At 48.3% G+C, this 23,257-nt stretch overlaps 1 pseudogene; it reads left to right on the top strand.

Annotated features, from left to right (window-relative positions):
* LOC119164365 (zinc transporter 7-like) overlaps positions 1-22,140 on the top strand; it is a 642,854-nt pseudogene extending 620,714 nt beyond the window's left edge.
* The last annotated feature ends 1,117 nt before the right edge of the window (positions 22,141-23,257 follow it).

The raw sequence follows: 23,257 nt of genomic DNA, 5'->3' as shown, positions 1-23,257 counted from the left end.
GTGCATGGAGTGTATAATACACACAAGGGAACCTGGCGCTAGTACCTATGCGGGCTCATTGAGCGGGGCTTCTACCGCCATTATGGGAAGTACAGGCTTCCGATGTGCTTCATAAGTATTACTTATAAAAGGAGAAAGCACAAAATCCTGGCAGGACACTAAAGGTGAAGAAGGCGCGACATCTTCTGTGTCCTGTCAAAATCGGCATCTTCTGTGTCCTGCCAGAGTTTTGAACCATTTTTCTTCCTTTCATAAGCATGAACCAACTTGATCAAGCCCTTGGAAGGACGTATTACGTTCTTGAGAATTGCGACGCTTCTTTGCCGAGCGTACAACAAACTGATAGGAAGGTATTTTCAAATAAAACGTGCTTCATAGTTGTGTGCGTAAAGAAGAACAAACTTTATTTGTGCGAAAGACTGCGTTGCCGCTTAACAGAGCAACGACCCGCGGGCGAGCCCCTGTTTCAAGGCACCACTGACTCTCGCCATCATTTGAGCATTCCTAACTTGTTGGTCGCCGAGGAGAGGGCTGGACAGTATTGCCCACTTCCTTAATCTGTTGTTATCCTCTTACTGCTGTTCGTTCGAAGCCATGCATTCTCACGTGATGTGGTAGAGCGTCCGTGTGTTCACACACCAGGGGCATACATGTCTTTGTATGTTCTGGGGTAACCTATGTAATCTATGGATGTTTATATAGTGTTCGCTTGTAGCCGGCGTAACGCCACAGAATCCATGGCCAAAAGGTTCTTAGAAGCACAAAAGTTTGGGCTTGCTTGTGCTGGTCCACAGTAGTATGAGCGCTCGTTTGTGTAATTCGGTCTCTTGTATCTTGTGTGCTTACGCGCTCCTAGTGCAACTATGAAATGTTTTCGTGCGTGGTTACTGCCGGACTCTCTGTAATTCTCTGTAAAATTGTAGGATCACTCTCTGACTGTAATCGATATGTGTCGGGTACTCCACGGTGTTCCCATCGGTAACTTCAAAAGGTTTGCGTGGCCGTTAATTGAAGGAAAACTTGGATAAGTTCAACCCCCCAGATATGCATTGCTCTGCATTTGTGTTTCAGATTTCGCTTCGAACGACGTTTCATACATCTCAGTATCATGAATACACATGCGTAGCATCAAGAAGTGATTGTTCACTCTTATTTATCTCCCACAGTAGAGTACAATCAGCGTCAAATGAAACCCGAACAGCGGCAAGGCTTCACAATGGTATAGTGCACGCCATCCACTTAACACTACGAAGAGGCACGCATTTATGCGCCAAGCTGCTGAACAGGATGTGCGCGCCTGTCAATGGTGATGACTGGACGGCACGCACTACACTATCGCAAAGGGTTGCCGCTGTTCGGGTTTCATTTGAAGCTGATAGTAAATCGTGCTCTAAATTGTCGAGAATTTCTTCTAAACACACATTATCTTTTTAGAACACTTGAAAATAAACACGCTTCTTTTCCTTCAAAAGTACGCATTATTTATGCATAGTAATAACGGCACTGTGTAGAGTGGGAAACGACATAACGTCCACAGTGATTTCAGGTGGTGGTGGTGGTGGTTCTAAGAAAAAAAAAGCAATTGAACTTCGGCAGTCTAACAGGAAGCTCTGCGCAGTGCCTTATAGGGATGAGGGAAAAGGATGAAAGATAGGGGAATGAGAGCAAACGGTGCAACAAGCACGACAGAAGAGGTAGAGAGAACAGACAGGAAAGATAGGGAGACGGTCAGAGGAGTTCGAGGACGGGCCACCGATCGTTGAGAGCTACGCAGGCAGCAGGAGATTGCGGACGACACAACCGTTCAGCACGAAATCCACCGAGCAAACTGTGTATTCTAACGTTGTTAGGACAGAGGCAACACACCCCTTTGGCCACCGCTTCATGCAGACGGCACCCATGGGCTGACCCTCTTAAGGTAAATTGGCAGTCGCCTTTTTCTATTTCTCCCTCCCTACATCTTCGCCTTTATCTCTCGCTTTTTGTCTGCCCTGTCTGCTTCTCTCTTCTGTTTACTTCCGGCTCTTCCTGTCGGCAAGAATTAACCCTGTCCAGATAGCCTACTTTGCTCTAGGCGCATATGGTTATGGTAGCGTTGTACGACTGGTGTTTGCAAGCTTTTAGTACCCACTAGCTTGTAGCTTCCCCTCGTTGGGCTTCATGGTGGGTGGTCGCCAACTCTGCTGAACAAAAATACGACCGCCATGCATAGAGCATTCCCCTTACTTAGCGATCGTACCGGCTTAAAGCGGGTACCCACCAATGGTATCAATTTTTTCAACCGGCCTATCGGAACACTTACACACTTTTATGTGATGCACTGTATGAAAGCTGGAAAGCAAGCCAAAACTGTACCCCTTGCCCGGTGCCTTATCGAAGCTCTCGGGGCTGGATACAACGTAACCAAAATGGCTAGCGGCGACCTCCTCCTCAAAGTTCGGGACAAATAACAGTTTAAAAAGCTAGATGATCTGTTAACTTTTGGTGGCGTACCGATCACTGTGACACAACAGAGACCAATAAACACAACTCGCGGAGTCGTATCTGACGCATAGTTATTTACTTGACCTGACCGAAACAGAACTCTTGGAGGAGTGGGAAAGGCAAAATGTGACCAATGCACCGAAGATTATCATCAGAAGAGACAACAAGGAAATACCAGCGAAACACTTGATACTCACGTCTGCTTCCAGACAACTACAAGAAACTATTCAAACAGGGTACACGAAGACCTCCCTCTAGCCATACATACCTAAGCACCGCCGTTGCTTCCAAAGTCAAACGTATGGCCTCAGCTCTCAAAGCTGTCGTGGTCACCAGAATTGTGCACAATTTGGAGCCTTGGGCCACGCGTCTGAGAACTGGAAAACACAGCCACACTGCGCAAACTGTGACAGAAACAACGCCGCATATTCATTTACTGCCCATACTGGAAGAAAGAAAAGGAGATAATAACGTTGAAGGTGGAGGAAAGCATTTCTTTTAAGGAAGCCCGAAAGAGGGTCTCGCCATTCTGTGGCACAATATACGCTGGAGGCACGTCAGGGGGCACCGCCGTACCAGCCTTCGCCACTTCTTCGGTCAGCTCGTACCGAGGCCGCAATCGTGGCACCTGTTCCCAAGGCCGCTGTAGTCCAGACTACACCACCTACTCGCGAAAAAAGACCGTATACTCCCAGGACCTCAGGTGTAAGGTATGGCGTCGCAAGCCAGGGGGAAGGCTCTTCGGTCTCACAAAAGTGTGCACTTCTTAAAGAACCGATTCTTTGGAGATGATGATGCCAGCGTAAGGGCGCCCATTCTGATAAGAAGACTGCGGTTGGTTGCCGCTTTTAACAACCAGCTAGGTGGTCCCCGGATAGCGGAGTACCAGTGGGCGACGTGAGCACATCTGGTGTATCGACACCCATCCATCTGGATTAGAGTCTGCCGAACGGTGGTCACGCTGGACAGCGTAGTCATCCCGCAGTAATGGCATGGGCATGCAGCCGAACGGCGCCACCATCACGTGCTTTCGCACAGTTCGCGGAACGTCTTCTGTAGGACGGTCCTTTCGTGACTCTCTCTCTGTCTCTCGGACGGGGAGGTCTATTGCTTGAAGAAGATAGTGAGAGGAGAGGACAGCAACAAGTGTGTTTAGTCTGTCCAATAAACCGACTGAATTGTTTTGGTTGGCTGTGAGGAGAGTTGGGAGGGGCAACCGAAAAGTTAAAATCTGGCTCCCGTTTATTCGTGGTCGTTCTGATCGCAGCAAAGAGTGCCCTGTGCTATCGGCTCTGCCGAGGCAACATGCAATGGTTCCAATGGTGAAGACTCTTGTAAGTTTGTACATAGGTTCCTGTACATAAAGTCGTGTTGGAGCAGCGTATCGAAAGGCACTGTGCTTTCATCCTTGACAAGCAGCAACGACAAGACAAGACGGACACCATGCAACCAACCTTTCACTCCCTTCAATGGCAACAGCCGCTACGCAGCTGGGAAAGCTCTGCTCAAGGGAACAGAGGGAGTGGGTAGGAGGTTGAGTTTTACTGGCGCAATCGGACAAGATCGAGACAACGGCGAATAGGAACGCTCTGCATACCAAGGAGTTCGTCGTGTTGCGGACTACACGGAAGACGAAGGCCAAGATATCGGCTGTTTCTGCGAAGAAGCAAGCCACCGAGCTGAGGAAGCCGCGGTGTGGCAGCCATTGACCCGAGGAAGTCAGCGGTCCAGCAGCGGTCATCCCCATGATGTCGGGCGTCTGACGGCGGACAAGGCAAGAGAGCAGCGAGCAGCAACTTCACAAGTGGTGAGTGCTCTGGTGCTCTTACATATCAGGGGTGCCACTGCATTTCTTGAGTTTTAAGGCGTTCTATGTACATGAGGTTTGCCCACTTAATCCCGGACAGGTGAGCACAGGCCATGAGTTGGGAGACGAGAGCGACGCGACTAACCCGGGAGAGGGTAATGCATGGCAGAGCAAGAGAGATGACCGTTTCGAAAATCTCATGCCGCAGCGTAGACTGCGGGAGTCGCGGTTGAATGTGGAGATGATGGGTGGAAGCTCTCGGTGGAAGGGACTTGAGTTCGGAAGGCGGGAAGCATGTAGCGAACTGAGACGCTACTCGAAAGTCCTCACAGGGTTGTTACCCAGATTTCCAACAGCGTCTGAAGAACTAGTGCGGTTTGAGTCCGTGGAGAGGGCCCTAGAAGCGTTCGAAGAACGAGGGGAGTTTGGGGGACATTTGGTAACGGAGAGAGTCCCATTTTTGTCCACGTGACTGAACCCAGCAGAGCATAAAAATTACAATGTAATCATACAAATGGTGCTAGACGAGCTCAAACTTTCAGCAGGGGAATATCTAAGAAGATTCTTCTGGCTGGGGAAGCGTTCAAACGAAGGGTGGAGACCTTTTTCGGCACGTTTAGAAAGCTACCTCCGGTATTACTTTGAGGCAAGGGGGGTGTCGACATTCGAGGGCCTAGTTAAGCTTTTGGTTGCCGACCAAAAAAGAAAAATCTGTTGGAAGAGGCCGTGTGGTATGTGACACTCCAAAAAGGGAGGACGTGAATGAGCGCCCCAGATATATCTGCGTTGCTGCGAAAGTTTGAGGAAGCGCAAGGCGCCAACAGCGCTGCGAGACAGGCGAATCAAAAGCCAGCGGAATTGCAGGGCGCGAGCAAAGCTAGAGCTCAGAATGAGACGGCGAAGAGTAGTGGTACCAGAGAAAGCCTAGGCGCAGAAGGTAAACATAAATATAGGGCATGCTACAGTTGCGGTAGCTCAGGGCACCGGAAATGAAATTGCCCTCAGTGCCAGAAACAGCCGTACGCTGAGAGCGAGAGCTTAGTGGTACACGTTTCGCATGGGAGAGCCGGTGGTACCGCACCTTATCGCCGTGTAACTCGGCTGTAAGGATAGGCATATCGGAGTGGTTTTGGACACGGGGACGGAGATCACTGTATTGCGGGAGAGCGCGACCCCACCGGAGATGGCGAAGCCGCAAGGCACCCTGCTTTCGGTGGTACAGTTAAGGCGAAGCTCGCGGTGGTCCTGTTGACGACGTCGAGTCGCAGAGCCGTTAGTCCTGACATAAAGGGGACGGTTCCTGGGTTTTACGCGTTAACTGATCAACTGACAGCACGAGCGGATTGCCTGCTGTCAGAAAAAGCATTGAAATCGCTTAAAGATGAGTGCGCTTCCGAGAGCATAATGCCACGTTCCATTTCCCAAGTTTTGTTATCGTCCCAAAACACTTCACAATTCTCAGCGCAAACCGCACCTGCAGTTTTCGAGAAGCTTCCGGACTGTAGTAGATCATTTCGATAAGATCATGCCTACTCTGCGAACTGTACAGATTATTCTGGAACCTACGCCACCGCCAGCGATAACGCTAGAACATTCGACGGCAAGAGTAAAAATGCGGACGCGCTTCGCCGTTTGTCAGTAGTTGATCGACGGCTGACGCTCCGTTCACTGCTATCTGTGCAAGACTGCTATTGTTATTGAACTTTCCCTTTACCGGGCACAGGTTCGCCAAAATAAACAGTTAAATCCCAACATAATATCTCCTGTCTTCGGCCACGTCACGACCCCGTGATATCTGGTGGAGGTGCTGCTTCGTTCATGTACCGGACGCTCCCGTCAAGCCGCCGACAGCAAGGGCTACCATCGGAGTACGGGCTTCTACAAGACAAGGCGCGGAAGACCAAGGCCATGACCGTGACTGCAGTGACAATGACAACCGCAGCATCCCAGCCCACGGTGGTCATGCATCAACCCAGGGAACCACCAATTTTCCATGGGTCATCGTTCGAAGACCCGGAGTCCTGGCTAGAAACATACGATCGTGTGGCCGCCCTCAACCACTGGGACCATGACGAAAAGCTCTGTCGTGTGTTCTTCTATTTGGAAGACACCGCAATGACCTGGCTCGAAAATCGGGAGTCCACGCTCCGAACGTGGGATGTTTTCTGCGGCGCATATCTCCAAACGTTCGCGAGCGTCGCTCGCAAAGAGAAGGCCGCGGCTTTATTAGAGACCCGGGTTCAGCTACCAAATGGAAATGTCGCCATTTTCACCGAACAAAAGACCCGCTTATTCTGTCACGGTGACCCAGACATGCCTGAAGAGACGAAGTTCGTTTCCTCATGCGAGGCGTCAAACAGGAGCTCTTCGTGGGACTGATAAGAAATTTATCGAACACCGTCCAAAAATTCGTAGCCGAAGCGACCAATATCTAAAAGACCCTGGACTTGCGCACCATACAGTATAATCGTCGCCTGACTCGAGAATGCGCTGCTGCTCAAGCCAGTAACTCCGGAGACCTGCGTGAAACGATCCGAGCGATCGTGATGGAAGAGCTGCGCAAGCTGTTGCCTTCGGCGTAGCCTCAAGTTGATTCGATCGCCGACACTGTGGGAGAAGAAGTTCGGCAATCGCTTCGAATTCCCCAAGCACCGCTGCCCCAGCCGGAAGCTATGAGCTACGCCGCTGCAGTGCGCCACAACGCTCCTCCCCGTCTACGCCAAAACGCCGCCCCATCGCACTTCCGTGGACAGACGCCACCGCCGCCACCACCCCCACCGACGTCATACCGTTCGCCAGCGGCCCAGCGCAGTACACCGAGGAAGACTGACGTCTGGCGCACCCCTGACCACCACCTGCTCTGCTACCACTGCGGGGAGGCCGGACACATATTTCGCCGTTGCCAGTACCGACAGATGGGACTGCATGGCTTCGTCGTCAATGCACCGCGTCCACAGCCAGGAGAACGACCACGTGACATCGCCGACTACCTGACAGGAACTCAGTGGACACCACGAAGCCATTCGCGTTCGCCGTCGCCCAGCCGCCGCACATCATCGCACCACCGGCAGTACTCTGGCCCAACGCGGGGCCGGTCTCTTAGCCCATATCCGGGGAACTAAGGGCAGCAACCGATGTAGGTGCGGTTGCTGTGCGACGAACTACCGAAGATCCTCCGACGACGACGACGCCGCGACGGAGCTTTCCGAACACAACGCCAAACAGGCAAAGCCCTGACGGCGAAAGCTCACTTACCAAAGGTGATCTGACAACGCAACATGGAAGCAGTGGAACAAGCCGACGCAGCCGTGACCCGACGCCACGCCCTAACTGTAAAGCGAGACGGCGAACTAGCGACCTTGACGTTCTTATTGACGGCCACAGTGTGACCGCTCTCGTCGATACTGGAGCCGACTACTCCGTCATCAGTGGGTCGTTCGCCCCGAATTTAAAGAAAGTTAGGACAGCTTGGGAAGGCCCTGAAATCCGCACAACCGGAGGTCATCTCGTAATGCCTGCAGGACTCTGCACAGCGAGAGTCACCATTAATGCCCGTATTTATCCTACAGACTTCGTAGTCCTACAGCGTTGCTCGAGAGATGTGATCCTTGGTATGGACTTCTTATGCCTCCATGGTGCTGTCATCAACCTAAGAGCAAAGTCGATAACGTTATCCACAGAAGAAGCACTACCGCCACGCACGCCGTCAGGAAACCATGCCTTGAATGTGCTGGAAGAACAAGTCACCATTCCGCCTCGCTCCAGCGTCATTATTTCAGTTGGCGCTCCTAAATCACCCGACTTGGAAGGCGTCGTTGAAGGCAGTATGCATCTGTTGGTCACCCGAAATATTTGCGTCGCAAGAAGAATTGTAGAGCTGCGGGGAGGCAAAGCAATGCTTATGCTCACGAATTTCAGCAATGAGTACAAACATATGAACAAAGGAACAACAGTCACATACATCGAAGAAATTGTCGAAGCCACCAGTGCTTTTGCACTCGCCGATTCTGCGGAACCTGCTCAGAGGATCCAAGCCCCTCCCATAGCTTTCGATGTCAATCCCAGACTCCTTAACCATAAGCAAGAACAGCTCAAGGTCCTGCTCCTGCAATACGAAGATTGCTTTTCGTCGTCATCAAAAATTCGGCGGACCCTAATCACGAAACATCGCATCATAACCGAAGAAAATGCCAGACGACTCCTTCAGAGTCCGTACAGGGTTTCGACGCAAGAACGTGAGACCATGAAGATACAAGTTGATGAAATGCTGCGGGATGACATTATCGAGCCGTTCAAGAATTCATGGGCCTCCCCTGTGGTGTTAGTGAAGAAAAAGAATGGGACCCTACGTTTCTGCGTCGATTATCGCCACCTGAACAAAATCACAAGAAAGGACGTGTATCCTCTCCCACGAATAGATGACGCACTTGATCGGCTCCATAACGCCAAGTACTTTTTGTCAATGAACCTCAAGACTGGCTATTGGCAAATTGAAGTCGACGAAAGAGACCGAGAGAAGACGGCGTTTATAACACCGGACGGCCTCTTCGAGTTTAAGGTGATGCCCTTCGGTCTTTGCTCAGCGCCTGCAACTTTTCAACGCGTTATGGATACAGTACTGGCAGGATTGAAGTGGCGGCCTTGTCTTGTGTACTTGGACGACGCCGTCGTGTTTTCCTCGAGTTTCGACGAGCATCTTCGGCGCCTTCAAGCTGTACTTCAGGCCATCAAGACGTCCGGACTCACACTGAAGCCAGAAAAGTGCAGACTTGCGTACGAGGAGCTCTTGTTTCTGGGGCACGTTATTAACAAGTCTGGAGATCGTCCCGATTCACGGAAAATAGCTGCCATCGCCGACTTCCCGCCACCCACTGAAAAGACGGCGGTGCGCCTATTATAGGCGGTTCGTGAAAAACTTCGCCCGCATCGCCGATCCTCTCACTAACCTTACCAAGGCGCACGTGGAGTTCAAGTGGGAAACGCCACAGGAACCCGCTTTCCAGGAGCTTAAACATCGCCTCCAGACGCCTCCGTTACTTGCCCATTTCGACGAATTTGCCGAGACAGAAATACACACTGACGCAAGCAGCGTAGATCTTGGCACCGTTCTTGTGCAGAGTGCTGACGGACTTGAAATGTTTATTAGTTACGCCAGCCGATCGCTATTCAAAGCAGAAGCCAATTATTCCACAACTTATTCCACAACAGAAAAGGAGTGCCTCGCCATCATCTGGGCTAAGTCGAAATTTCGCCCCTACCTCTATGGCAGGCCCTTCAAAGTTGTGACCGACCACCACGCCTTGTGTTGGCTAGCCACCTTGAAGGACCCTTCAGGTCGCGTCGCACGATGGAGCCTGCGACTTCAGGAATATGACATTACTGTTTTTTGCAAGTGCGGCACGAAACACTCCGACGCCGACTGTCTCTCTCGTGCGCCTGTCGACCCACCACCACCCGACGACCTGGATGACGACTAATTCTTGGGAACGACAACTGCCGACGACTTCGCTGAACGACAGTGGGCTAACCCGGAACTTAAGGACCTAATAGAATACCTCGAAGGCAGGACTGCCGAAGTCCCGAAGGTATTCAAGCGCGCACTTGCGTCGTTCTTCCTGCGAAACAGTCTTCTACAAAAGAAAAACTTTTCACCGCTTCGAGCTAAGTACCTCCTTGTGGTGCCTTCAGCTTTGCGACGAGAACTTCTGCAGGCTCTGCACGACGATCCGACGGCAGGGCACCTCGGTGTTTCTCGCACGCTCGCTAGGATACAAGAAAGGTACTACTGGCCACGTCTTGCACCGACGTCGCTCGTTATGTGAGGACATGCCAGGACTGTCAGCGACGCAAGGCACTGCCGACAAGGCCAGCGGGACTTCTGAAGCCAATTGAACCACCTTGCCGACCTTTCCAGCAGATTGCTATGGACCTACTGGGGCCGTTCCCGATGTCGGCTTTCGGAAACAAGTGCATCGCGGTAGCTACCGACTACCTCACCCACTGCGCCGAGACAAAAGCCCTTCCCAAAGGCAGTGCATCCCAGGTAGCTAAGTTCTTTGTCGGAAATATCGTCCTACGTCACGGCACCTCGGAGGTCTTTATCACCGACAGAGGAACGGCATTTACTGCCGACTTACCTCATGCGATCTTGGCATGCGGCCAGACAAACCACCACCGGACGACAGTGTACCACCCACAGACCAACGGCCTCACAGAGAGGCTTAACAAGACAATCGTCGACATGCTGGCAATGTACGTCGATGTCGAACACAAGACGTGGGACGCCATTCTTTCGTACGTGACCTTCGCATACAACACAGCGGTGCAGGAGATGACGCAGATATCTCCATACAAATTGGTCTACGGAAGGAGCCCGGCAACGACGCTCGATGCCATGTTACCCAACGTCACCAACGAAGAAAACCTCGATGTGAGTGAGTACCTTCAACGCACCGAAGAAGCCCGACAACTCGCGCGTCTCCATATCAAGAATCAACAGACGACCGACAGCCGCCGTTACAATCTTCGACGACGCTTCGTGGAATACCAGCCCGGTGAACGTGTTTGGGTGTGGACGCCGATACGCCGACGTGGACTAAGTGAAAAGCTTCTGCGACGGTACTTCGGACCGTACAGGGTGGTTCGACGTCTCAGCTCACTTGATTACGGGGTTGTCCCCGACGCATCACGAGCTCTCAACGACGCTGATCGCGAGCTGATGTCGTCCATGTCCCGCACCTCAAGCCGTTTAATTCGCGTTGACAAACTGAAACAATGTTTTTGTATTATTATTGTATCGTAATTTCTTCATTGTACTTTCTTGCATTATTTTTTTACATTCATCTTTAGTTAAAGCATCGGGACGATGCCTTTTTCAGAGGGGTGCAATGCCACGTTTCATTTCACAAGTTTTGTTATCGTCCCAAAACACTACACAATTCTCAGCGCAAACCACGCCTGCAGTTTTCGAGAAGCTTCCGGACTGTAGTAGATTATTTCCATAAGATCACGCCTACTCTGCGAACTGCATAGATTATTCTGGAACCTACGTCACCACCAGCGGTAACGCTAGAACATTCGACGGCAAGAGTATAAATGCGGACGCGCTTCGCCGCTTGTCAGTAGTTGATCGACGGCCGACGCTCCGTTCACTGCTATCTGTGCAAAACTGCTATTGTAATCGAACTTTCCGTTTACCGGGCCCAGGTTCGCCCAAATAAACAGTTAAATCCCAACATAATGTCTCCTGTCTTCGGCCACGTCACGACCCCGTGACAATATTGAAAAGCGCGGAGGAGACAGGCGGCGCACAGGTGACGCCGGAAAGTGGCCCGTTGAACACGGGCAAAGAGCAGCAGCTAGAAGCCGAGAGCCCTGAAGGCCCGGGAGAAACCGTGATATGACGGGTATGATCACCCATGTTATCGTATGGAGCTAGAACGACGAATTTCAGGGTAGCCGCGCGTCGCTCGATGGATCGCAAGCGGTGGGCAGGAAAGTTACAGGCACACCCGAGGAGTTCCGCGGGAAGGAGCATGCCGGGGTAAAACCGCAGATAGCTGAGGAGAGCGCTGAAGCGGAAGGCATTGTTCAGCGACAACGCGAGCGTTTGTGCGTGGCACAGAGGTCGGTGGTGCCTCGAGAGATGGGGGACGCGAGTAAGTTGTGCTTTTGTTACCCAAAAGTTGGGTCAGTTGCGGTATCCTTCAAGCAAGACGTGGAATATAGCGATGCTGAGTATGAACCGCGGCTGGTGGCAGCATGTGCTGCGGGTACTCGCCCGGTCGCTGATCAGTCGGCCTATGCCAAAAAACGAGACCACTACCGAGTCCGCGAGATATTTAGTGAGAACGGGTGCCGTTCGGTTGCCAACCCAACGCGACTTCGGTGCGGCTGCCAAAAGTTCCTGAAGAAGAGAGATTAACTAGTAAGAGCTCGCATCCCCATATAATCGTAATGGGGGAGTGGGGAGACTTCTCGAGTGGGAACAGTGTTGCAAAGAGTTTAATTGGAGAGCTACATGTTGCAGGTTCCGCTTGTCGGGAGCCTGATGGTGAGGAGCTTGCGGTAGTCAAGGGGTTGAGTGTGCCAACCGTATGGGCGAGGCTGATAGAATTTCAGGCATCGTATGGACACTACCTAAGCTTCGGGCTAAATTACGTGGATGTTACTCGGCCTATTTCTGAGTTAACGGGAGAGCAGATTGCGGACAAAAATGCGTGGGCGGATGGCGCGTCTCGGCGGCACGGAGCCACACTGTGTGAGGCAGCGCCATTGATAAGAGTAGATACCGAAAAGCCACATTGTCTCGTAGTGAACTTGTCCATGGCCACCTCTGAGGTCTACCTATCCCGGCAGGTGAAGAGCGACGCTCAGGCGTGAATCGCGTTTGCACGGCACGGGTTTTCTCCAACTCAATGCCGCGATTCCTTGTCAGTCAGCTGGAATTCGGGAGCGTTCACTTTCTGGCCCTTCCGCTCATTGATGACCATGGTCTGGGGCCGCCACCCACTATTGTTGCTGACGCATGCACATTGCCGAAAGCACCTAATGGTCGCTCGGGAAACGGCAGCTGTGCCACAGGGGCCATAGAGACACTAGAGGACTAGGACCTGGTGGACACTCCTTTATTCAAGAGTGACGTGCGCGAACCTGGAGGCACTTGAACGGCACTATGCGTTGAAATGTGTGTGTGTTTGTGTCTCAGTAAAGTGTATTTTTCTTTTTTGAGTGTGTAAGCATGCAGTAGTTATGGTATTCTTTGTTTGCCTTGAACCGCACCGTGTTTGGAAGGATGTGTGCGTTTCAGTGAAGTTTTTTTGTGTATATGTATGACTATAAGCATGCAGAAGTTTAGTTGTTGTCTTATTTACCTGCTTTATCGATTGTACGAGTGCACACAATGACCTTGTGTCGTTTTTATTTTTTTTTGTTGTTGCTTCGTGGTGGCGCCCATTTGGTGGGGCCCCGAGGTTAAAGCAGAGAGGATATTGCACGCGTCGCAAAAACGCCTTTGGCGTTCAAGGAACTGTGAAGTGTAGCCGCAGGGTTGGGGACGTTCGGCGCCATCTCTTTATGTTGTTGTTATTCGCGTAGCTGCATTTGAGCGCTTGCGCGAATGTTGGGAAGGGCGTGTAAGGTCTGGCATCGCAGGCCAGGTGAGAGAGTCTTCTTTGTCACAAAAGGGTGCGCTTCCCAAAGAACGAATTCTCGGGACATTATAATCTCGGCATTAGGACGCCCGTTCTGGTAAGAAGACCGCAGTCGGTCGCCGCTTTTCACAACCAGCTAGGTAGTCCCCGGCCAGCGGAGTACCGGTGGGCGCCGCGAGCACATCTGGTGTATCAACACCCATCCATCTGGATTAGAGTCCGCGGGACGATGGTCACGCTGGACAACGTAGTCAGTCCGCTGTAATGGCATGGGCTTGCATCCGAACGACGCCACCACCACGTGCTTTCGCACAGCTCGCGGAACGTCTTGTGTCGGATGGTCCTTTCGTCTCTCTCTCTCTCTCTCGGACCGGGAGGTCAAGTGCTTGAAGAAGTGAGCAAGAGGAGATGACGGCCACAAGTGTGTTTAGTCTGTCCAATAAAAGGATGGGATTGTTTTGCTTGGCTGTGAGGAGAATCGGGAGGGGAAACCGAGAAGTTAAAACCTGGCTCCCGTTTATTCGCGGTCGTTCTGGTCGCAGCAAAGAGTGCCCTGTACTATCGGCTCTGCTGAGGCAACATGCAACAGTTCCAGCGGTGAAGAGTCTTGTAAATTGGTACATAGGTTCCTGTACATAAAGCCGTGTTGTTGCAACGTATCCAAAGGCACTGGTTTCCATCCTTGACAAGCAGCAACTACAAGACAAAACGGACACCCTGCAACCAACCTTCCACACCCTTCAATGGCAACAGCCGCTATGCAGCTGGGAGAGCTCTGCTCAAGAAAACAGAGGGAGTTGAGTTTTACTCAACTCCCTCTTGGTTGAGTTGTAAGGTTGAGTTTTACTGGCGTAATCAGACAAGATCGAGGCAACAGCGAAAAGGAACACTCTGCGTACCAAGCAGTTCGTCGTGTTGCGGACGACAGAAGACGAAAGCCAAGACATCGGCTGTTCCTGTGAAGAGGCAAGCCACCGAGCTGAGGAGGCCGCGGTGCAGCAGCCATTGACCCTAGGAAGTCAGTGGTCCAGCAGCGGTCATCCCCATTCATCTGTCAGGTGACAACCCTGGCGACATCGGGTGATGTCGGGCGTCTGACGAAGGTTGAGTTTCACTTCAGGTTTCGAAGCCTTGGCTCACCAGGCTAGGCTCGCAATTCGAACCACCAGCTAGCACGTGTGAGCATTCAGTGCCTCCGAGGAGGCAATGGATACGACGGTACCCTTGGTGCCAAAAGAGCAGCGTGGCTCTTTGGAGTACGCCAAGAAAACAAAAAGCAGATATCGGGGCCCAGTGGCGACCCTGTTACTTGAATTAAAACTTCCCACACATACGGTCACTCGCTTTTTGTACACACAGCACTACTTTTTTTCCACCATGAACACTCAAATTATGCGATGGAACGGCAGGGACCTTCTCAAGAACCTTGACGATGTCCAAGAACTTTCATCATACAAAACTCACCAAAAATGCTGTGTGTACAAGAAACACACATAAAAACAAGGCACACCAACTTCCTACGTAACTATATTATTTTTTAATAGAACCGTAATGATGGCGTCACAATATTTGGAGGATTAGCCAACATAGTCAATCAAGGGATCGCATGCAAACACTTACAACTGCAAACGTCCCTTCAGGCAGTGGCTGTTGAGTTGTCTTTTCGACAAACTGTTCACACTGGCTATTTCCATTCCTCCGAACTATCAGCTACAAAAACATGATGTCCAATCTTTAGTTGATGAACTTCCAGAACCTTACCTTCTCCTTGCAGACTTCAATGCAGATAGCAAGCTGTGGGGTGACTCTCGTTTTAACGCGCGAGGTCGATTGATTGAACAGTTTCTTCTCTCGTCAACTGCGTGTCTCCTGAACGAAAAAAACCAGCTTATTCTAATCTCCCTAACAATACCTATTCCTCCATAGACCTAAGCATGGTATCTCTGTCGCTAGTGCCGCTACTTTCATGGAAAGTCTTCAGTGATATCTACGGAAGCGACCGCCTTTACGTAGTTTAGAGCATACGTACATCAACTGAAAGTCCACCACAGCTTCCCTAATGGCTCGCAAATAGAGTCGGAAGGGAACAGTTTTATACCATCAACCGTTCTGGTTGGACTGACATATGCACCTTATGCATGGATGCTGCTGTCGAATATTTCAGTTTTTTTCATTGATGCTGGAACAAAATGCATCCCACGATTGAATGAACACTCTGGAAAACAACGTTTGTTTTGGCGGAACTCCGCGTGCCGCCACGCGCGCAAACAGCAAAACAAAGCATGGAGACTGCTTCGGGAGTCTCTGACAGCTAAGAGTCTCGAAAGCTTTAAAAAAATAAAGTGTGAAGGCAGGAGAATGCGCCAGCAAGCCAGGAGAGGAAGTTGGTGAAAGATTTTATTGGGCATCATCAATTTCTATATACATGAGGGCGAAGTCTGGATCATGGTTCGTTAGAGTGGTAACAGGAAAAGAACCACATTCACTCCCTCTAGTAAACACAAAGGTGACAGCTTGAAAAACCAGCCGAACTTCGTAGGTGACTATTTCCAACAGGTGTCGAGCTCTTCGCGCTACTGTGAAGCATTTGAACGATACAAAACAAAAATAGAAAAACAGAAACTAGAGCGAAAATTCATTAACCATAAGTCATACAATGAACCCTTTTTGTTCAGCTGAGCTGCAGGCATCGCGAAGTTGCTGCGATAAATCTGCTCCTAGTTCTGACCCAGTCTTGTACGTAATGATAAAAGATCTCCCTTCTGAAACTCATAAGGCCCTCATTTCTCTGTACAACACTGTTTGGTTTTCCGCTGAGATCCACACTGGCTGAAAAAAAGCAATCATTGTTCCGATTATGAAATGGGACGAGGACTCATCCTTATTACTCACTTACAGACCTATCGCCCTTACCAGTTTTTGCGCAAGGTCTTAGAAAAGATGATAAATAGAAAACTTCTTCAAGCCAACATTCTACTTAAGCCACGCCAGTATGGGTTTTCAGAAGGAAAATCTATCACAGTCAACCTTATCCGTATATAGGCACTAATTTATGCCGCCTTTGTTCATAACCAATTTTCTTTCTATGTTCCTCGACATGAACAAAGCCTACGACACCACGTGGCACTTCGGCATACTGAGAGACCTCTCACATTTAAGTGTGCGTGGCAAATGTTTCTGCAAAATCGAAAGGCATCTGCCCAGTCGGGCATTTTGTGTTATAGTGGGCACTGTTCTGTCATGAACATTTGTGCAAGAGACAGGAGTGCCGCAATAGGTTGTATCGAGTTTTACACATTTTATGATACAAATGAATTCTTTGCGCATGTCCATATCACGAAATATGTTTTATTGCACATAAGTAGATGACATACAAATTGGCTTTGAATCATGCAGCCTTTCAATGTGTGAACGGCAGATTCACTTGGGCTTGAACAAGCTTTCGAAATGGGCCGATGAAACTTGGAAAAGTGGTGCTTGAACTAGTTGGCATGACATCACGATAGTTATAGCGCGAGAACAGAACGACGACAAAAGAGACAAGGACACGTCTCCTTCTTGTCTCTTTATCGTCGTTCTATTCTCTCGATCTAAGTGTTGTCGGGCAAATGAAAACATGTTCAAACTGAATCCACAAAAAAGCACTTGCGTCCTATTCTCCAGAAAAAGAGGCCTTTATCCTGATCCGAACGTTCATCTGAATGGTGAACGTCAGTCCATTATACGTATAAGCTTAATTTCCTAGGCCTAATATTAGGCACCAAAAAAATATTCACACAATGCGAAACAATTGCTTAAAACCCATGAATATTGCAAAAGTATTATCACGCACTTCCAGGAGTAGTGACAAGAAGTGTCCCATTATTATATACAAAAGCCTGATACGTGCGCGCCTAGATTACAGAGCAATAATATACCAGTCTGCAACACCGACTGCCCTAAAGATGCTGGACCCTGTTCACCACTTCAGAATTTGTCTTTCTACAGGTGTTTTTCAAACTAGCCCTGTAGAAAGACTGTACGTTGACTCAAACGAGTGGTGACTACATTTCCAGAATTCCTACCTACCTTTTTTATACTTCCTCAAAGTAAACGCGAACAATTAACACCCCGTACACTCCACCACCAATGACTTGCTCAGTTGTGCTCTATTCTAAAACCGCCCTGCCACGAGACAGCCCTATGCACTTTGTTTGAGGAGTCTAGCCAAAGAAATGTGTGTGCCACTTTGTGAACACCGTTTTGGCTGCTTCTGATGTATTTGTCCCGCCATGGCAGTGGCAACTCATAGATTGTGATATGTCCTTCGTTGAAGTTACTACAAACGTCCCTATTGCACACATTAAGGCACACTTCCTTGAACTACAGCATAATTATTCATGTCCGGAATTTTTTACCGATGCCTCAAAGAATTGCACTTCTGTGGCCTACGCCGCGGTTGGTCCATCTTTTCAGATGTAGGCGTTATCACCCCAATACGAGCGTCTTCACTGCAGAGGCATACGCAATATTATCGGTCATGAGACATAAAAAAAGAATTGAAACGGTGAAAAGCTTTGATATATACTGATTCTGAAAGCATGGTAACCGCTCTGAAATTCCTTAAAAAACACGCGAATCCTCTTCCTGTCTTTGTATACTCAGTTCTATGCATGATCTATGCACAGCAACCGTCTGTCCTGGTCTGCTGGGTGCCAGGACATAGCGAAATTCAAGGAAACTGTTAGCGGATGAGCAAGCTGTTTCCGTCCACAAGAATGCCACCGTAGATGCATGTACAGCTGTCTTTGCACTTGACTTCAAACTCTTCATTAAACGAAGGCTCAGGAATTATTCGCAGCATTTAGCGGATAGGCAAGCAAAAAATAAACTTCACCTCATCAAGCCACATATCGCGAATTTGCCGAAAAAGTTGAAGTCACGCTACACAGAAGTAGCACTTACCAGATTAAGAATAGGACATGCACGCAGCACACCTTTTTTCTGGTCACCTCTCTGTGAAAAGTGCGGTGAACCTTTCTCTGTATTTTATGTTTTAATTCAGTGCAAAGAACTGGATATATTTAGAAGAAAGCACTTTCCCTTTCCCTTACGCAATAAAATTTTCTTGCAGCCATCGGTGTTTATAGGTAGCGAACCGCTTATCGATCCTTGTTCGCAATTTTAAAGAGTATAAATAGTTTTCACGTCATATTTTCAAGCATCCCCACAGCACGATTTCTCTGAAAAGAGGTCGTTGCTGTGATGGCTACACTAAACAAACCACTTGTCTCGCTGCTCTCGGACGCAAAGGTGTAGACAATCGAGGCACTTGTTCTAAAGCCACACATGTCCACCATGGTTTTATTATCACGAACTTTCGCCATGCATTCATACTTCACACATTTCACATCATGGTCACAATTTTAATACTTCTGTGTTTTACTCGCTTAAGTGCGAGGAATTTTAAGGCCCTTATACAGCCACTTGTCGTAGTAATTGTTCGCATCTCTAGTCTCATGACCTAATGCTCTTTGGCCGTTCAATGGCTTTTGCGCCACAAACACCAAACATCACATAATCAGGGGCGAACTCCTTAAGCCATGGGTCGTGCGTCCTTGATGTATGTAATAGGTAGCCACGTCTCGTTTAGTTCTTGGTATGCACGCTACATGGCAGTACTTGTTTATAAAGAATTTATGATGAAAAGACGCGAGATAGCCATGCTTGCAGTGTTCACTAAATGGACGGACGGATGGACGGATGGGCAGATAGACGGACGGACAGACCAACATACGGACAGACGGAGAACAGACGCACGGATGAGCGGATGGACGGACGGACGGACGGACGGACGGACGGACAGACAGACAGACAGACAGACAGACAGACAGACAGACAGACAGACAGACAGACAGACAGACAGACAGACAGACAGACAGACAGAAAGCAGACAGATGGACAGACGGACGAATGAAGGGACAGGCGGGCAGACTGACGCAGACAGCTGACGGACGACTCGAGGTTTACCGATAAAACCCTCTGAAGCTTCGCCCCACTTATCATCATTCTCTCCATGAATATGCTGTGATTTTTTGTTGTGAAGACGAGTGAGGGGATCCTGACAATTCGTGTACATTGCTTTGCCGTTGGTGAGCCGTAGATGTGAACGCGTTCTAGCAAGACGCGCTCATCAAAAAAATCAACGCATATCCACGAAGTGGATGCTGATAATAGAGCGAAGCTAGGCTGGAAAACCCATAATATCTACGTTCAAATCCTCCACTAGTATAAAGGACGAATAGATGGATGAACGGATGCACAGATGGGTGCACGAATGGACCGACAGACGCACCGATGCACGGACGGACGTATGGATGAATGGTATATTTTGAAACCATATGTGCACTCTGTTGACAGTTCTGCTCACAATTGTTTTGCACCTTCCCTTCAACTGTGTACGATGCACGAACGGATTGAAGCCGGATGTAAATCGTAAGGTCTTAAAGTGCTTCGCTCCGAATACGTGAGCTCCATCCGATATCTGTACTATAGCATGGATCGATACACTATATGCGCAGCGGTGAGTACACGACGTTTCGCTACAGCTGTTCAATACAATCTCTTAACCTGCAACGTTGCAGCAACCCAAGAGACTTCGTCCTCTGAACAACAGAGGCACTGTCTGAGCGCTTTCCACCGAACACCACTAACCACACTGCGCGACGAACACGAGTGAAACTCTGAGAAGTGGTCTCAGAAAAAGACCCGTAGGCAGTTTGCAAGCTGACGCTATCTGATCCGAAGCCTGTACTTCCCATAATTTTCGTCGTGATAAAACAAACCGAGAGCTACTTTCCTCTTTACGTCCTAAACGAAATATTTTCTATGAACGAGAAACGTAGCGTCATTAAATATGTTCAGTTTTTTTTTTCATTGAAAGGAGTGAACACTTCTCTTACGTACTCTGGCTGCACTTTTTTGAACGGTAATGTTATAGAAAACTATTTGAAAATAAACCGTTCTGGTTACATTGCAGGTGACGTGCCATGAAGGTGTATATCGCGTGCAAGAGCCACATTTCTGGACACTGTGCACGAACGTGTACATCGGGACCCTGAAGCTGGAAGTTGCAAACGGAAGCGACATAAGGAGCATAATAGCTCATGCTCACCGTGTGTTCTCTCAGGCAAGGACGTGTGCAGAAATAAGGTCGTAAGAAAAGTGGTCCGTGCTATTCTTCTCCTCTGCAGTCCAGCACTTGCCTCCCCAAGGGCATCAGGGCGAAAAGAAATCAAGCAAAGTCAATAGGTTTTTTTTATGTCAGGGCACTTGCATATCTTGCAATGAACACCCTTTTTAACAACTTCAGAGCTGATATCTTGTGACTGCAGCTCTTCTAGGTTGTGCTGTTAATTATTACGTCAAAAGCACTATTTCTTTCCCACTACCAATTTACACGCAATAATATCAGCAGTCACTAGCTCATATACGTCGTTATGAACTTCTGTTCTAATATTTGTGAAAACAAACATTTTCTTCATCTTCACAACACTCAATGTACATTTTACCCTCACAAGCGTGAAATCGATCGTCTTAGATCATTACAACACAAGATATGGTAAGAAAGGCGTTTTATATCAAGCCCCATTGTCGTAAACTCTGTGCACTGTAATTCTAGAGTCCATATAATTTTAGAAGACCTAAAGAACTGCTTTATGAATACTTCTGAGAATTTTTTTCAATTATGGCACTCAATGCTGTAATCACGATCTTACTGTTATACATTCTGTGTACTCGTTTTCGCCCGTTTGTAACAATCCACGTTTGATCTACGCACCTAGAAATTGACATGCATCACCTAAGGTTATGCATATATTTGCTGACGTTGTAGACGGATTTTTGTTAACGGATTTTTGTTAAGCGGATTTTTGTTAAGCGATAAATATGGTTCTCTCAATTTCTAGCCGTTTACAATTTTTCTTGTAGTCGGCATCATTCTATAGAATGCTTCTCTAAAACTGTCTGTTGTCATCTAGTACATAATTTCGCTCCTCTACAACTGTCTATTGTGATCTACTAAATTGCTAGTTCATTCACTTGCAGTTGACGAACTTCTCACAAGTTGCAGCTATATTTCTTTCGAGCCAAAAATAAAATAAAGCAAGCATTCGGCAGCCTTTTTGACTGCTTAGGACCTATTCTCGCGATTTCGCATCATACCAATTTCAAGCTATGGCACCAGAAGCAAACAACCGTAGCGCCTACCTTTCTGCTCAGAGAGAATCCGCAGATCTGCCAACATGTCGAAGATGCAGTATCATCCGCCCTTTGTTCACTCAAAAGCTAAGTTCTTGATGTTAAAAAAACGTGAGTGAATCATAGACCATATAATAATACAAAAACATGCTTTCTTAAAAATATAGTGTGGAGTTGTACTAACTAAATAAATTGTTTAAATAAATCATAAACTGTAACTTGTATTCGTATAATGCGAAATTACATTCAAAGAAGAAGAGCTCTGTCAGGGCTGCAATAGAACTACTTTTGTGCGGGATATTTCTGGTCTGATATTTGAAGCCTACCCATCTGGTAGACACGTTCTAATGTCCTTGTTCGTATTTCATCCAGATTAGTGTGAAGCAGTTGTACGTTCAGACGGATTTCACTTCCTGAACACTGGGTCACCAACGCCTACTACATGACCGCATAATTTGAAGATTCCATACTCTAATTCACACGTGCTTTATCCCTCAACTAATAAAATCATGTTTCTATGCGCCACCTCGATAAATCTTCGAAGCTTTTCAAGAAACCTGACACTGCCTCTTTCTATGTGCCTAAGACACTTCCAAGCGTGGCCACAAGCACCAACAAGGAAGAAGGTACAGCGTTTTTTTGTCTTCTTGTTTTCACTCATAATAATTGTTCAATTTTTAATCCTACACAAATGCGCCATGCTCTATTGTACTCGTGCATGTCATGCTAAGGCGTCAAACAAGTGGCCCGCGGGCAGCATGCCACTTCAACGCGCACGTGACTATCTATCTATTGATATATTATTTATCTATCAATTATCTATCTATCTATCTATCTATCTATCTATCTATCTATCTATCTATCTACAGCTGTCTGCCTGTCTGTCGAGTCGAGCTGAGTATGTTCTAGTCTAGTCTTACCATTCTTACCTTTAGGGGCGAAGCTCTTTAAGGCGTGGGTCTTGCCTTTTTTGTGTGTAGAAGAAACCTATAGTTTTTGTCCTTGGAATGGCCGCTGGATGGCCGTACTTTTATAGGAAGAATATAGGGTGAAAAGATGGGAGATGGCGGTACTTGGAGTGTTCACTAGATGGACGGATGGATAGACGAACCGACAGTCATACGGATAGATGGACATACATACATACATACATACATACATACATACATACATACATACATACATACATACATACATACATACATACATACATACATACATACATACATACATACATACATACATACATACATACATACATACATACATACATACATACATACATACATACATACATACATACATACATACATACATACATACATACATACATACATACATACTGTGACGACGCGAGATTGACGAGCACGCAAAGCGCTTTGGGACGTTAAACCCCACAAATCAATCAAGCACACAAAGCACCTCAAAAAATACATTTATCGATCGCAGGAAACAGACTGCAACGACTTCTTCATCTTTTGCCCTCGGCCAAGGACACTCGCGCTGCTTCGTTGTCCTCACCCCTGGCACATACGCGCGGCATTATTCCCCCTTTAAAAAACATTGTCCCGATGTT

The sequence above is a fragment of the Rhipicephalus microplus genome, chromosome 3 (genome assembly GCF_043290135.1).
Source record: "Rhipicephalus microplus isolate Deutch F79 chromosome 3, USDA_Rmic, whole genome shotgun sequence".
Lineage (NCBI taxonomy): Eukaryota > Metazoa > Arthropoda > Arachnida > Ixodida > Ixodidae > Rhipicephalus > Rhipicephalus microplus.
The sequence above is the reverse complement of the archived record's forward strand: the minus strand, read 5'-3'. Positions and strand labels throughout refer to the sequence as shown.